The sequence below is a fragment of the Brassica napus genome, chromosome C4 (genome assembly GCF_020379485.1).
Source record: "Brassica napus cultivar Da-Ae chromosome C4, Da-Ae, whole genome shotgun sequence".
Taxonomy (NCBI): domain Eukaryota; kingdom Viridiplantae; phylum Streptophyta; class Magnoliopsida; order Brassicales; family Brassicaceae; genus Brassica; species Brassica napus.
In genome coordinates this window covers 21,576,835-21,591,983 of record NC_063447.1, presented here as the reverse complement: position 1 = coordinate 21,591,983, position 15,149 = coordinate 21,576,835, and the positions used below count along the sequence as shown (strand labels likewise).

Genomic DNA, 15,149 nt, shown 5'->3' with positions numbered 1-15,149 from the left:
CTCGGTCGCTACGTAGCGACCGAGCTCGAGTCAAAGCTCGGTCGCTACGTAGCGACCGAGCTCTTCCGAAATGTCGATACGACATTAGTCCATGCATTCTCGTCTACCCTTCGATGCTATCTCCCGAAGACCGTAGCGAACCCATTTCATGTTTCCCGCCATTCTAAGTCATCGATCAAACTTTACCATAAAAACCGCGGAAAATTGATTCTTTATCGAAAGAAGCCGTAATAAACGCTTCGAGTCAGAAGACGGCCCAAAGGGACCTAAGACATGACTTGAGGCCCAACTTACGATTTCTTAACCAACAGCCCGTAAGCCGCATGACGGTTTACGCTTGGTTCGCAAGGAAAGATAAATGTCAAGTTTCCGCGGATAAATACGAAATTTTGAAGATAATTACGAAGATCGGAAAAAATGGAATATCTCCATTTTTACGCTATGACGGCTTAAGGGCAGAAGAGGAAAAGCGCAAACCGACCTAGGAGCCAGTATATAAGGAGTCCTAGGCGAGAAGCATGGGAGAGACTTTCTCAAAGAAAACTTAGCACTTAGAGCAATTAGGCAACTTTCCGTTTTTGTTATTTCGAGCTGCGACTCAATTAGGTATAGCCGTCTTAGGGTTGCTAGAACTAGGAATCTCGCCGACAGCTCTCGACCCCAGGCTTATATCTTGTTGTAAACGCTCATACGCAAACTCGGAATAAGACTTCTCTTTGCTTTCTTTTTACAATTTTTATACTTTGTCGTTGTTATCTCGTGTTCTGATTGCTTAGCGTGTGGTATTAACAGATCTCCGGGACCTCTGGGAAATTAAGGTTTTCCTAGTTTCCTAATTTAAACGGAAATCAACAGTGCGAATTTCGTTTCCACAGTTTGGCGCTAGAAGGAGGGGGATACGGATCAATCTAACTCTCAACCTCATCACGCTCAACCAGACATGTCAACTGACGACGCGGATAACGTGCAGACTCCTCTTAACGGAAGCAGTGGCACTGATCTCCACACTCCCGCAGCGGACGTATCCGCGGCCAATGCACCAGCCAACGCCATGGCGCTCGAGGAGTTTAAAAAGATGTTCGCCACCTACGAAAAAAGGTCGGAAGAACAGGATAAGCTCGTGAGCACCTTGACCAAACAAGTTGAAACTTTAACGACAAGAATTCGAGCAATCCGTCCCCGCGGAATCACTAAAGTCCACGGGAAAAGACTCGACTTCGCAACCCCACTCGACAGGCCTGGAGCCGCGCGGGAACGACCTTCGGGTCAAAACCCTAGCGAGAAATCTCCCATCGAAAAATGAAACCCTGAAAGTCCTCCACCTCCCACGAAGGATTCTGAGGATAACGAAATCGAGCACGTTGACCTGGATCCTAGCGATGTCTCTAACGATACTGATGAGGACGTTGACAGACATCCAAGGAGGACCAGAAGCCGATTCGCTCGGGAATGCTCTCCGTTCGACAAACCAATGACAGAAGAGGAGGAAATCCTCTATTGGAACGAACAAGAAGAGCTGGCTGAAAAGCAAATCGAGCTCACTCGTAGTAAACGCCGACAGGCTCAAAAATCTGCTGGCGAGACGTTGGATATCCGCGATCTTCGTGACTATATCACCAAGACTGCGGCAGAAGTAAGAGCCGTAAAATCCCAAATCCATCAAGCTACCAGCGCGGCCCCCGAGATCGACAGGCTGCTGGAAGGGGCTCGGAAGACCCCCTTCACCACTCGCATCTCAGATATGAGGGTATCCGATCCAGGAAAAATCAAAGTACCGAAGTATGATGGTACGACCGATCCGAAGGCGCACCTTCAGGCTTTCCACATCACGATGGGAAGAGCGAGACTGAAGGACGGCGAAAAAGACGCCGGCTACTGCCGCTTGTTCGTCGAGAATCTGGAAGGGGCAGCCCTCGAATGGTTCACACGCCTTAAGCGAAACTCTATCAGAAGTTTCCGACAGCTCGTATCGGAATTTCTCAAGCAATACTTTATGTTCATAGATAGAGAAACTTCCGATGTCGATCTCTGGAGTCTGTCCCAGAGGGAAGACGAACCCCTCCGCGAGTTCATCAGCCGATTCAAGTTGGTAATGTCCATGGTCAGCGGGATAAGCGACAAGGTGGCCAATTATGCGCTCAGAAAGATGCTCTGGTACAAGTCGAAATTCAGAAAATGGATAACCCTCGACAAACCGCGGACGATCCAGGACGCCCTCCACAAGGCGACGGACAACATCATAATCGAGGAAGAAACGAAAGTCTTATCGCAAAAACATAAGTCGGCAAGACCATCCTCGAAAGATGTAGATCCAAAAACGAAGAAGAAGAACCCTCGTAACGACAAGTATGTCCATCACGAGGGGAAAGATCTCCAAGGAGCGCACAATTACGCGATCAACTCGGACCAAGGCTGAACCACGGGTAATACGCGGACTCACAATCAAGGATATGATGAAAACACCTTCTGCGAGTTCCACCAGTCCCGAGGACACTCCACGACTAACTACAAAGTCTTGGGAGCAAGGCTAGCCGCGAAGCTTCTAGCTGGAGAGCTCTCGGAAGTGACCAGCGTGAAAGATCTCATCCTCAAGACCGATCGCCCCCCGAAGGTGGACAGAAATTCTCCCGAGGAGAAATCTCCTCAAAGAAACCAATCTGAGGATAAACGCGGCAGTAGGCCGGACGACAAGGGGAACGATAACAATCATCGCAGAGTCAACATGATCATTGGAGGATCGCAATTCTCCAATGATATGGTTTCGGCCATCAAGGCTTACCAGCGGAAGGTGGAGCCAAGCGCAAACTGGCCTACATGGTCTCCTACCCGAGATGATCTAAATTGCTCAATCACCTTCATGAAGGAGGAAGCCGGCGGGATCGATCAACCTCACTGCGATCCGCTCGTCATAGATCTCGTCATACGAGATCTGGAAGTCGGAAGAGTACTCATTGACACGGGAAGCACAGTCAATGTAATCTTCCGCGACACTCTCAATCGGATGAGCATCAAACTCGGAGAAGTAACTCCAACGCTGAAACCGCTCACAGGTTTTTCAGGCGAAGTATCGATGACCCTCGTGTCGATTCAGCTACCAGTCATGGCCAAGGAGATCACAAAAATCGTCGAATTCGCGGTAGTCGATCATCCTGCCATCTACAACGTGATCATGGGAACCCTGTCGCTCAACGCCATGCAAGTCGTTCCATCGATGTACCACCTGGGTGTCAAATTCCTGACCCCAAACGGAGTCGCACCTATCTGGGGATGTCAGAAACAGTCGCGACTATGCTTCCTCGCGGAGCACAAGTTAAGGCAAATGATGACTTCTGCAACGGCAAATCGCAATCGCACGAAGATAGGTCAATCTTCGGCCAAAAACGTTTCAAGAAAAGACGATTTAACATCGTCTGCTGACGCAAACGCTTCGGGCGTCGAAACTCAACACGAGTCCGAAGCCGACACTACAACTCCACCGGAACATCCGGAAGAGAACGCTGACCCGGCCACGGTCATCACGATCAAGGCGGTCAGCACGGCGACAACCGCCGAGTAAAAACGCTCGCGGCGTAAAATAGAACTACGAGATGGCTTGATCCTCGAAAGAGGTACGTAGGCAGCTCGTCGAAAGACGAGTTCAGCTATCCCCCTCTCTAAAAAGGGAGGGGGAGTGGGTGCGTATACTCGTATACTCCCACATAGGAAAAGATGTGTTATTGTAATCGAGTTTTTTAGAGATTTTGAAAATTTTTACTACAATATGCGTCGCTCCTTTTTATTAAAACACTTGCGCTTCAATTAACGCAAAAGTCTCGGAACACGCTTAGAAAATCTACAAACGTTAGGACTCTTGTCAGCAGCCTCATACGGCCCAAAATCGCAAAACAATCTCTCTTCAGCACCAAAAATATACGTATACTCTTCGAAATAACTGCGAGACGTCGCCAAGTTAAAAGTTGAGACGATGCGAACAAATTGTCCGAACGCGACCACAAAAACCTTACACCCCGTTCGTCAATTGGCCTCGACGAACACATCAGCCGTCTTAAACAAACGCAACTTGATCACTCTTTTGATCTTTGAACGTCCAACACAAGGACGAAAGCGCGCTACAAAAAAAAATCTGAAATTTTGGTCTAGCACTTCCAGTTGGCTTAAAAATTGTCTCTGGAAAGATGCTTGATTCATACCATACAAGTCATATAAGCCGAGAACCTATCGCGAACTTTAAATCGGTACGAATCGGGTAGAAATCGCAACAAGAAAATCGATAGCCGGCTAGTCACCGCACAAACCTTAAAACAGAGAGTAAACCTAGGTCTTGCCCTAAACCCATCGCATTGGTCTCAGACGTCTCAAGACATGATATCTAAACGATACGAGATCCTAACACATGTCTCTCCGTTCATATCTTAACGTTCCCGAAAGTTCGAAGAATAAATAATTTTTACGAAAACTCACGTCTCGAACAAACCAACAGATTGAACGCCTCAAATATGAGAAGACAACTCATGTTTATTTAAAACCCACTCGAAACAAAGTAACTCAAACAAACATCTATTATATATATATAAACCGCATAGCGGTAGGGATTCAAAGCCACACTCGGCCGCAAAAGACTAGATAAGGGAAAAACTTCTTCCCGTCAAACACTCACCTCTCACAGATCTCAGTTAAAATTCCCGGACAAGGAAGCTCCGAATGCATCCGCGAGATAGTTCACTTCCTCATCGTCACCGGCAAACTCGGTCATGGTCTCTACAGTATCAGGAGAAACCGGGATGGGATCCCAAAATCCCTGGATCCTCCCGTCAATCCGAGGAATGAGCGCCTCAGCGCGAGCATGATCCTTCATGCCACCCTTCATTAACTCCATCTCCTTCTCGAAAAAGAAATCGTCCGCCCGCGTCTTCCAAAGGCTCCCGACTGAACCGCAACACTCACGGAAATCGCCTAGCGAGTTGAAAGCATCCATGAGGTTCCCGTACTCGACCTGGAATTGAGAGGCGGGAGTCTTCATCACCTCGACAATCTCCCTCTTGCCCTTCTGTTCTGCCTTGCGAACAGCCCTCGCATGACCACGAGCAAGTTGCGCATCTCGCTCCAACATCTCGCCTTGCATGCGAGCAAGATCCCTTTCCGCTTTCTCCGCTTTAAAGCGATAGATCATGGCTTCTCTATGGCTCGCCTCAATGGTCGATCCAAGCCCTGCAAAACCGATTAACACGTTATAAAAAAAAATATACTTGAAACGATCGTCAAAATTCTTAAAGCCTATACCCCGTTGATGATACGAGATCCTTACGCGATGACTTTCGGCCTCCCCGACTCGTTCGTAGCCGGAGGAGCATCGAAGCCCGAGGGAAGACCAGCAAAGAAATCATCGAAGTCCGGAATAGGGACCTCGCTCGTACCACTTCCATCGCCGAAAGCAAGGTCTGGATCCCATCCGGGAAGCATAGAATCGCCCACCGAAAACTCTATGTCACCAAGGTCGATATCTTTCCCCTTCGAAGAGTTCAGCCCCGTCGCAACCGTGGGATCAGCGTCGGGACCTTGGTCATCAGGCTCGGAATCACTCCATTTTTCCCCGCCCAAAGCAGGACTAGGATGCACAAACCTCAACGCCTTTCGAACTCTCTTCGGCGTAAAGGAAGTCCAGAAAAAAGGACCGTTCCTGAGCAGATCCCTCACCGCGATAAAGTCCTCAGGAAACGGAGCAAGAGGATTGATGAAGGGACGATCGTTCGGCATCCTCTGGAACAATGGGATACAACTCTTTTCAACAGACGCAGCGTCTACACGAACGAAGAAGAAAAATTTCTTCCACGAGTTGAAGTTAGAAATAAACCCCTTAACCACTGACATAAAGTCCTGAGGGACCAGCCTATACTTGTCCGTATCCTTGATAATCTGTAACCTAAGAAGCGCTTCAAAGTGATCGACGGTAAGGGAGAGACCATGCTCGTAGCTCAGGATCAGGTCTCCAATGAGGTGCTGGATGCCAAGGGGATTCAGTTGGCTTATCGCCACCTCGAAACGATCCAACACACGGACGATAATTTTGGGAATCGGGAACCACAAGCGACAGCGCACTACGAATGCTTCGTAGCAAATAAAGTAACCCTCCGAGGGACTACTAGCGCGCTCTCCTTGACAAGGAACCCGGAACTCCCCCGCATCCGAAATCTGATAGAACGACCGCATGATCTCGAGGAATTCGCTAGTACTCCTACTTGGTGCACCTTCCTCGACCGGGCGACGGTTCATGACCGAGAACGACTTCTCTTTGGGAGGCGTGATCGAACCATAACACGCCACCCACCATGCCTCGTTCTCGGCCGGGTCTACCGAATGAGGAACGAATTCTATCTTTGGCACAAGGAGCTCTTCGGAAACGTTCGCGGGCAAGGAACCCTTTCTTCGAACTCCTTTTCTTATTCGACATTTCGTGTTTTCTTTTTAAGAATCAAGAAGGAAATGATAGAGAGAAAGAAAAAAGAAGAAGGAATTTTTCAAGAAACCTCTCTATGAAAATGAGTAAGTGTAAAGGTTGTGAAGAAGTTACCTCCCTTCTTATAGGCATGAGAAATTACTATTTACTTTCGGATTTTCGGACACAAACTTCGCCCAAATACACCAATCTCGTCCGAACTCGCCATACCGCACGTTGGAATCTCACTAGAAATCCACGATCCTAACGAGCTGGGGGGCTAACTGTTGGGGTCAAAAACGGTTACGACGAAGTTAATATCCAAATCTTCGCAAAATACGAGTATGTCTTTCCGCAACAAATCATGCTCGGTCAAGAGAACATCGCAACGTATGTTCCCGAGATAAAGCTTCATTCGAATTCAATTTAGATCAAACATAAGCCATTGGAAACATGCCCAGACCAGTTACGGATAGGTCCGAGTATGACGATCGGAACACGGATGAACCAAGCTCGGTCATTACGCAACTACCGCACATGCACGCTGTCCGGTCGCTACGTAGCGACCGAGCATTCGTTCCGCTCGGTCGGTACGTAGCGACCGAGCTCGAGCCAAAGCTTGGTCGGTACGTAGCGACCGAGCGTCTATTCCGCTCGGTCGCTACGTCCGTTCCGCTCGGTCGCTACGTAGCGACCAAGCTCGAGCCAGAGCTCGGTCGCTACGTAGCGACCAAGCGTCCGTTCCGCTACATAGCGACCGAGCTCGAGCCAACGCTTGGTCGCTACGTAGCGACCGAGCTCTTCCGAAACGTCGATACGACATTAGTCCATGCATTCTCGTCTACCTTTCGATGCTATCTCCCGAAGATCGTAGCGAACCCATTTCATGTTTCCCGCCATTCTAAGTCATCGATCAAACTTTACCGTAAAAACCACGGAAAGTTCGTTCTTTATCGAAAGAAGCCGTAATAAACGCTTCGAGTCAGAAGACGGCCCAAAGGGACCTAAAACATGACTCGAGGTCCAACTTACGATTTCTTAACTAACAGCCCGTAAGCCGCATGACGGTTTACGCTTGGTTCGCAAGGAAAGATAAATGTCAAGTTTCCGCGGATAAATACGAAATTTTGAATATAATTACGAAGATCGGAAAAAATGGAATATCTCCATTTTTACGCTATGACGGCTTAAGGGCAGAAGAGGAAAAGCGCAAACCGACCTAGGAGCCAGTATATAAGGAGTCCTAGGCGAGAAGCATGGGAGGGACTTTCTCAGAGAAAACTTAGCACTTAGAGCAATTAGGCAACTTTCCGTTTTTGTTATTTCGAGCTCCGACTCAATTAGGTTTAGCCGTCTTAGGGTTGCTAGAACTAGGAATCTCGCCGACAGCTTTCGAGCCCAGGCTTATATCTTGTTGTAAACGCTCATACGCAAACTCGTAATAAGACTTCTCTTTGCTCTCTTTTTACGATTTTTATACTTTGTCGTTGTTATCTCGTGTTCTGATTGCTTAGCGTGTGGTATTAACAGATCTCCGGGACCTCTGGGAAATTAGGGTTTTCCTAGTTTCCTAATTTAAACGGAAATCGACAGTGCGAATTTCGGTTCCTACAGGCTCCATATCCATTGAAAAGTACTCCACTTGCATCACGCACATCTTAATGATGAGGCTTCATCTTCTATGGTGTGTGTTAACCAACAACTGTGACTTCTCGGAGCCTGCTACAGCTCTAGTTGAATCCTCATTTTCTTTTCCCCAATGACACTGCACACAACACATATATGGTGATATTTTATATAACCATTTATACAGATGCATATGAGGAACTATTGAGGCTAAGTATGAATTGTTATGGATTAGATTACAACTAAGTGTATCCTCAAGTACATGTAAAAAAATTGATATCTGATCACACTCTGAGGATGCTAAAATTGAACTTACATCAAAATTCCATGACGGAGTTTCGTTTCTCTCAAACATTTCTATTGTATCCTCAAGCTTAGGAAAAGGTCTTGAATGATCTCCATGTTGAATATGGTTTACCTACTACTATTTACATAAAGCTTTCCATAAAACAAATCGTAAAACGGAAATCGCTATTTTTAATTGCTTCTTACATTCCCCTTTAAGCTGCAGTAGCATAAATGCCATCTTTTAAATGCCATCAGAAAATAAGGCCTGAGTTAAAATCTGCACAAAATACTCAGCCACAGAGTTACAGAAGTTAAAAAAACATCAAGACTATAAATTCGCTCACATTTTTGAAAAACACAAAACCGATCTTGTGTATTGAAACTCAAAAATTATAGTTAATTAATTCAAACAGTGAAAAACACAATATGACTCATAAACAAACTCACTACTAGAAAACATCAATTTAGAGACTCCAATTGCAACTATCATTAGTGGTTGCAAAATTTTGCAACTAATTTCAAACTATTTTGCCACTCTTTTGAAATTACCATAAATATGTCATAAATTAGTTGCAAATTTGTGACTCATATCAGTGATTGCAAGTTAGTTGCTGTTTTCAGACCCACTTGGAACGTTTTTGCAACTGGTTAGGTTGGTTGCTAACACATTAACAATATTATAACTATCTTGCGACTATTAACGTAATTGCAAAGTTGTAGTTACAAATAAGTTGCAAAATATAATAAAAATTGTAATTGCAAAGTTGTAGTTACAAATAAGTTGCAAAATATAACAAAAATTGTAATTGCAAATTGTTGCAAGAATTTTGCAACCCAATTATCACTACCATCGTGACATTTTCTATGGATAAATTCTAAAACACTTACAAATAAAATTTCGAATTATATATTTAATGTGTATAAAAGACCATTTCTAAAATGATTATAAGTAACCTAGAAATTTAGGGTTAAGTTGACACAACCAACATATTTTGTATTGATTTCATGGGTATTCATTTTCAATTTGTATTGTAGATTACAAGCATAACAAAATTTTAATGTCTTGCGTGTTTTAGTATATATTTGGTATTTAAAGAAGTTACTTCCAGTCTATACCGTTATAAAATGGTTCTAAGTTACTTTAGGGTTTAAGGTTAAGTTACTACTATTAAGTCACCAACAATTTCAATTTCAGTATAAGGTATCGTTAGACACTAAATCCACAGTTTGACAGGAAAAGACACTAAATCCACTATTACATTATCAGAGTTGCAAATTAGTTATATATTTATAAATAAGTTGTAACGGATTGGCAACTACATACTCGATCTAGTTGGTCTTTAGTCGCAAAATTTGGCACCAAAAAGTTTTGGAAAGACATGCTTTATGTTTTCAGAATTATAGTTTAAGCACCCTAATACAACTACGTTTGCACATATAATATTAAAACCCCCTTCTTTTAATCGAAACTCTTTCTCTTCTCCAAAAACATATATAGTCATTTAGTTTTTTTTTTTAAATCAATTCAGTTGTTTTACATTAACGGTTTCTAATAAGTATTTAATATACAATCATATATCTTCTTTTACATATATTTTTTGAAAATGAAAATGATATATAGAGTTTAGAGTATCATTAGCTACTAATTTGAAACTGTAAAACATAATAAAGTCTTTAAAAAAAAAAACATAATAAAGTTGCAAATTAGTTAGAAGTAATAGCAATTGTTGCAAGTGTTGTTACTGGATCGCCACTGTAATCAAATTTGTTTTAATAACTAGCCAAATATATTATTATCTAAATTATATTACTATGAATCATTAGTAAATAACAGAAGAAACCTAAATGGTTATATCTTGTATACATAGAATAATTGATATATTGGTGTTAAAAAAATAAGAATAATTGATATAATTTGGATATATGCACATATTGACAAGACATATGTTATCCAAATGTGACTTTCATGTGTAAAGATTTGGATTTGGGTTGGGTTTTTTTCTATTGGATTGTTTTACATTAATGATTTTATGCTCTCTTTACTTAATATATATAATCATATGTATTCTTCCCATATATTAGTTTTTAAGAGCAATGAAATGATATTTGAGTTTTAGGGTATTGTTAGCCACTATTTTGTAACAGTTTGCTTTAAGATAGTTGCACTTTAGTAGCATAATTTGGTTTATAAAAAAAATTATTTAAAATTAGAAAGCTTGATTCCTATTGGTCAGTTCACAAAGGGAAGGATTGGTTTTTGTAGTTCATCCACCGTAGATATTAATAACTCTAACGGCCGTGATTTAATCAGAATTTTTTCCTCTTCTCTGTTTTCTCTTTTGTCAGTTTCACACAAAAGTTTTTGTTCCAGATCTATGAAAAAGGAGCAGCTATAACCCGGGAAGAAGAAGTGGTGGTCTGACAGAGCAGACACGCCGGTGGTGAGGTGGTCAACGAATTGGAGGAACGGTGGAGGCTATATGTGTCAACAAAACTTTTGAATCATATCTATTTAGTAAAAATCATATATTGATCTTTCTGTTTCTCTCCTTCACATCGTAGATTTGGGTATCTATTTAGTTTCATATACTTCTTTACTTTTTAGTGATAAACTGTGTCGTTTCTTGATTTTGTGGAACTCAATTGTAATTTTGTTTGTGGATTTGAACTTGGAGTCATGGAATTTGGGTTTGTGCTATAATTTTCATTGTGGTTTGAACAAAACCAAGCCATTATTGTGCCAGGACAATCGCACTTGGTATTGATCTCTGTTTTCTCTTTTCTTCTCTGACTTGTTCTGTTTTGTTATTTTATGTTTCAGTTGCAGGATCTAAAGGACGAAAGCGCATATTTTAGGTTTGATTAATTCACATCTCTAACAACTTCGTCCTACTATGACAACGGCACAACGGTTTTATTTATTTTGCAGGTTGGATCGTAATGGAGGGTAGTCTTTCTCCCAGTTATGGAGAAGAAAAGAGAAAAAACGAAGGCCCGAGTAGTTCACCTTCTTCAGCATTTGAGAAACTGCAAGACAGTGACATGCTGATCAACACAAGATTGAAGAGCAAGCACCGTGATGCTTATCCCCCCCCCCCATTTATTAGTTTTTAAGAGCAATGAAATGATATTTGAGTTTTAGGGTATTGTTAGCCACTATTTTGTAACAGTTTGCTTTAAGATAGTTGCACTTTAGTAGCATAATTTGGTTTATAAAAAAAATTATTTAAAATTAGAAAGCTTGATTCCTATTGGTCAGTTCACAAAGGGAAGGATTGGTTTTTGTAGTTCATCCACCGTAGATATTAATAACTCTAACGGCCGTGATTTAATCAGAATTTTTTCCTCTTCTCTGTTTTCTCTTTTGTCAGTTTCACACAAAAGTTTTTGTTCCAGATCTATGAAAAAGGAGCAGCTATAACCCGGGAAGAAGAAGTGGTGGTCTGACAGAGCAGACACGCCGGTGGTGAGGTGGTCAACGAATTGGAGGAACGGTGGAGGCTATATGTGTCAACAAAACTTTTGAATCATATCTATTTAGTAAAAATCATATATTGATCTTTCTGTTTCTCTCCTTCACATCGTAGATTTGGGTATCTATTTAGTTTCATATACTTCTTTACTTTTTAGTGATAAACTGTGTCGTTTCTTGATTTTGTGGAACTCAATTGTAATTTTGTTTGTGGATTTGAACTTGGAGTCATGGAATTTGGGTTTGTGCTATAATTTTCATTGTGGTTTGAACAAAACCAAGCCATTATTGTGCCAGGACAATCGCACTTGGTATTGATCTCTGTTTTCTCTTTTCTTCTCTGACTTGTTCTGTTTTGTTATTTTATGTTTCAGTTGCAGGATCTAAAGGACGAAAGCGCATATTTTAGGTTTGATTAATTCACATCTCTAACAACTTCGTCCTACTATGACAACGGCACAACGGTTTTATTTATTTTGCAGGTTGGATCGTAATGGAGGGTAGTCTTTCTCCGAGTTATGGAGAAGAAAAGAGAAAAAACGAAGGCCCGAGTAGTTCACCTTCTTCAGCATTTGAGAAACTGCAAGACAGTGACATGCTGATCAACACAAGATTGAAGAGCAAGCACCGTGATGCTTATCCCCCCCCCCTTTTTGCTGCAAATCTTCGAACCTGGTAGCCAATTTGGAGATGCTCTTCAACTCTCTTTCAACAACGGATCTACGGTTCCCCGTTTATGCATCAAATTGTCTACTACGACCTCTGAGGCGATTATCAGATCACGAACATTAGGATAGATGAGTAGAATTTTGTATGTAACATTCTTTTGTAATTTTAATTATCAAATTTCAAATTCTAAAATATTTAAATTTCAAATATTCTAAATGAAATTTATAATTTGGAAATTTATATTTACATTTAAAATTTTAATAATTATATATTATGTAAAAATAAAAACAAATGTGTAGTCTCTCAATAGTTACTAATATTTGGGACTAATTTGTCACTATCGACTTTAAAAAAAATAATATCAGATCAAAAATATTTGTTTCAAATCAGTGGCAAATAAAAATATCTTTTCGTCACAAAAGTTTGCAACTATAGTATGACTATATTTTGGGATTATATTTTGAGTTGCAAATTAGACACAAAACTATAACTAAAGTCATGGTTACATATTAGTCGCTATTCTCTAACTATTTTGCAACTATAATATTTTGCGACGAGCTTTTCCTAATTCCGAAGCTTAGTTGCAAATTAGTTGTAAATACTTGTTTTGTGACTAATTTGTCACGTATCATGTAGTTTCAAAAATGATGTTTTCTTGTAGTGACTCTAAGAACTAGAGAAACACGATATCAAAATAGAACGGATGAGAAAATTGGGATTTAGGGTTTTCGAAATCTAACATTCAATCAAACAATAAATGATAACAACATGAACTGACAACTTAGAATTGCATTGTTGTCGGACTTACATGTTCAATTTTCTTCGATTGAAAGGAGTATTTGATAAAGTGAAATCGGATTTAGGGTTCTTCTTGTATGACAGAGACGACGGCTAATTAGGGTGGGGATGACTAAACGAAAGGAGGCTGTAACGGAGTAGAAGTCACCGGGGACGCAAGTGAAGAGAATCCAACTTCCTTATCGGCGTCACCATAGAAGAAGAAATGTATCGAGAGAAAAAGAGACTTTTTTGGGAAAATAAAACATTAATCTTTTTTTTTTGTCATCTGTAGATTATATTAAACACAAAAACAACAATTCTTACAAACCAGAACCGGCAAGGAATACATTCCTTCCAGAGCCATAAGCCGGCGAGGTAACATGTACCACCCGGAGCCAAAAGATGGATACAACACAAACCCATAAAAAACTAACAAAGACACGAAGTTGAGAGGCAGAAGAGTAAAATAGAACTTCAGAAGAGGAGTGCTCCACCTTGCGTTGAAAGACGAACTTACCGAAATAGAACTCATCGACAATTAACACAAAATGAGAGGAGCAGCGAGATAGACTAGACGCACACGAACATCACCAAACATATAAACTGAATCGGGAGAGGTTAGAATCCTTAACCGTCGCTGTAAACACCCTTCAATCCCAACTAAGTCTCTCCATTGGACCTTGAGTGTGCTCTCCACGCGCCTCATACGCACCATCACCCCACAGCGAAGCCTAAAAAAGTTTCCTGGAAACGTCTTATTCACACAGCCGGTAACTGGATAATAACCACTCCAAATCCATGACAATCACGAGCAAGACGGCGCCAATCGACCGACAATGAATCAATCGCTCCGATATACATCTATCTCCTTCCGATCCTCTCAAAACTACGGTTGAACTGTGAACATACTGCAAGCAAGAATCAAAACGGATTCCAATACAATTTCAAAGCTGAGGATTCCATAGGATATGAATCAAGCCCGTAACCCAGCAGCATCATCACCTAAAGGCGCATACCAACTTCGATTCATGCCACCTCTCCTCCACCATTCTCACCGTCACGTAAGGAGGTGATTCCGAGCTAGAGGAGTCGTCAATCTCGCTTCACGCGCCATCGCCGGGGAGGATAAACCCTAGATCTGAAAAGGAAAATTAGATCTGATACCCTTCAATCCTAAAAGCCGACCCACCGTTTCCCAGCCTAGCCGTAGACTCGCCGCCACTCCAAACGAAGAGCATCGTCTCCCGCCACAACACGAGCTCCGGCTGAAACGACCACGTCAGAATTGCATGCATATCGTCTTGATTTTGGACTGGGGAAAGGAAAGCAAAGAAAAATAAGGAAGGGGAAAAGGGGAGTCACCTCCGGCACAGCCAAACCTGCTGGCCGGAGCAGTTAAATCTCGTCTCTGGTTCTCCGCTTCTTTGAAATGGGGGGATCGTAAAAAAGAAATTTGTGATAAAAAAAAATTAATAACTTATTTTATAGCGCACTTGTGAATATGAAAGGGAAGGTGGGTTTTTGGTACTTTCATTAGTCTCATGAGTTAGTCTAGTAATTACAAAAGTTTATGAGTTATTCTAGTATTTTCATGTATAATGTGAGTTATTATAGGTAACTAGGGGTATAGCCCCCGCGATGTGTTGTGTAGTTTTGTATACAGGATTTTGTTGTTTGTTTATTTTTGTATGACAATTGTTTTTCCGACTATCTATAATGGTGATGAACGGAACATTGGAAGTCACACAGTTTGATTAAGTTGATATAAGAATGACTCGTGAATTCATATGTGTTTATATTTTCATATCTTATCTTTGTTATGATTTGATCGACCATTAGCATTATTAGCGCTTACATGTTCAAAAGCTGAGGTTTATGGGA

General features: G+C 41.7%; 2 long non-coding RNA genes across 3 annotated transcripts; one reads left to right on the top strand and one right to left on the bottom strand.

Moving 5' to 3' along the window:
- Nucleotides 1-7,923: 7,923 nt before the first annotated feature.
- Nucleotides 7,924-14,740, bottom strand: LOC106395102. Of its 2 annotated transcripts, XR_001279120.3 has the most exons (3): nucleotides 13,297-14,708; nucleotides 8,376-8,624; nucleotides 7,924-8,198 (listed from the first exon to the last, which is right to left on the bottom strand). It is a non-coding gene; the product is annotated as an uncharacterized LOC106395102 (long non-coding RNA). The 2 variants fall into 2 exon arrangements; XR_002658269.2 differs by lacking the exon at nucleotides 7,924-8,198 and having other exon boundaries at nucleotides 8,271-8,624; nucleotides 13,297-14,740.
- LOC125585389 lies at nucleotides 10,407-12,724 on the top strand. The gene is made up of 3 exons (XR_007322314.1): nucleotides 10,407-11,203; nucleotides 11,277-12,228; nucleotides 12,302-12,724. It is a non-coding gene; the product is annotated as an uncharacterized LOC125585389 (long non-coding RNA).
- Nucleotides 14,741-15,149: the final 409 nt, after the last annotated feature.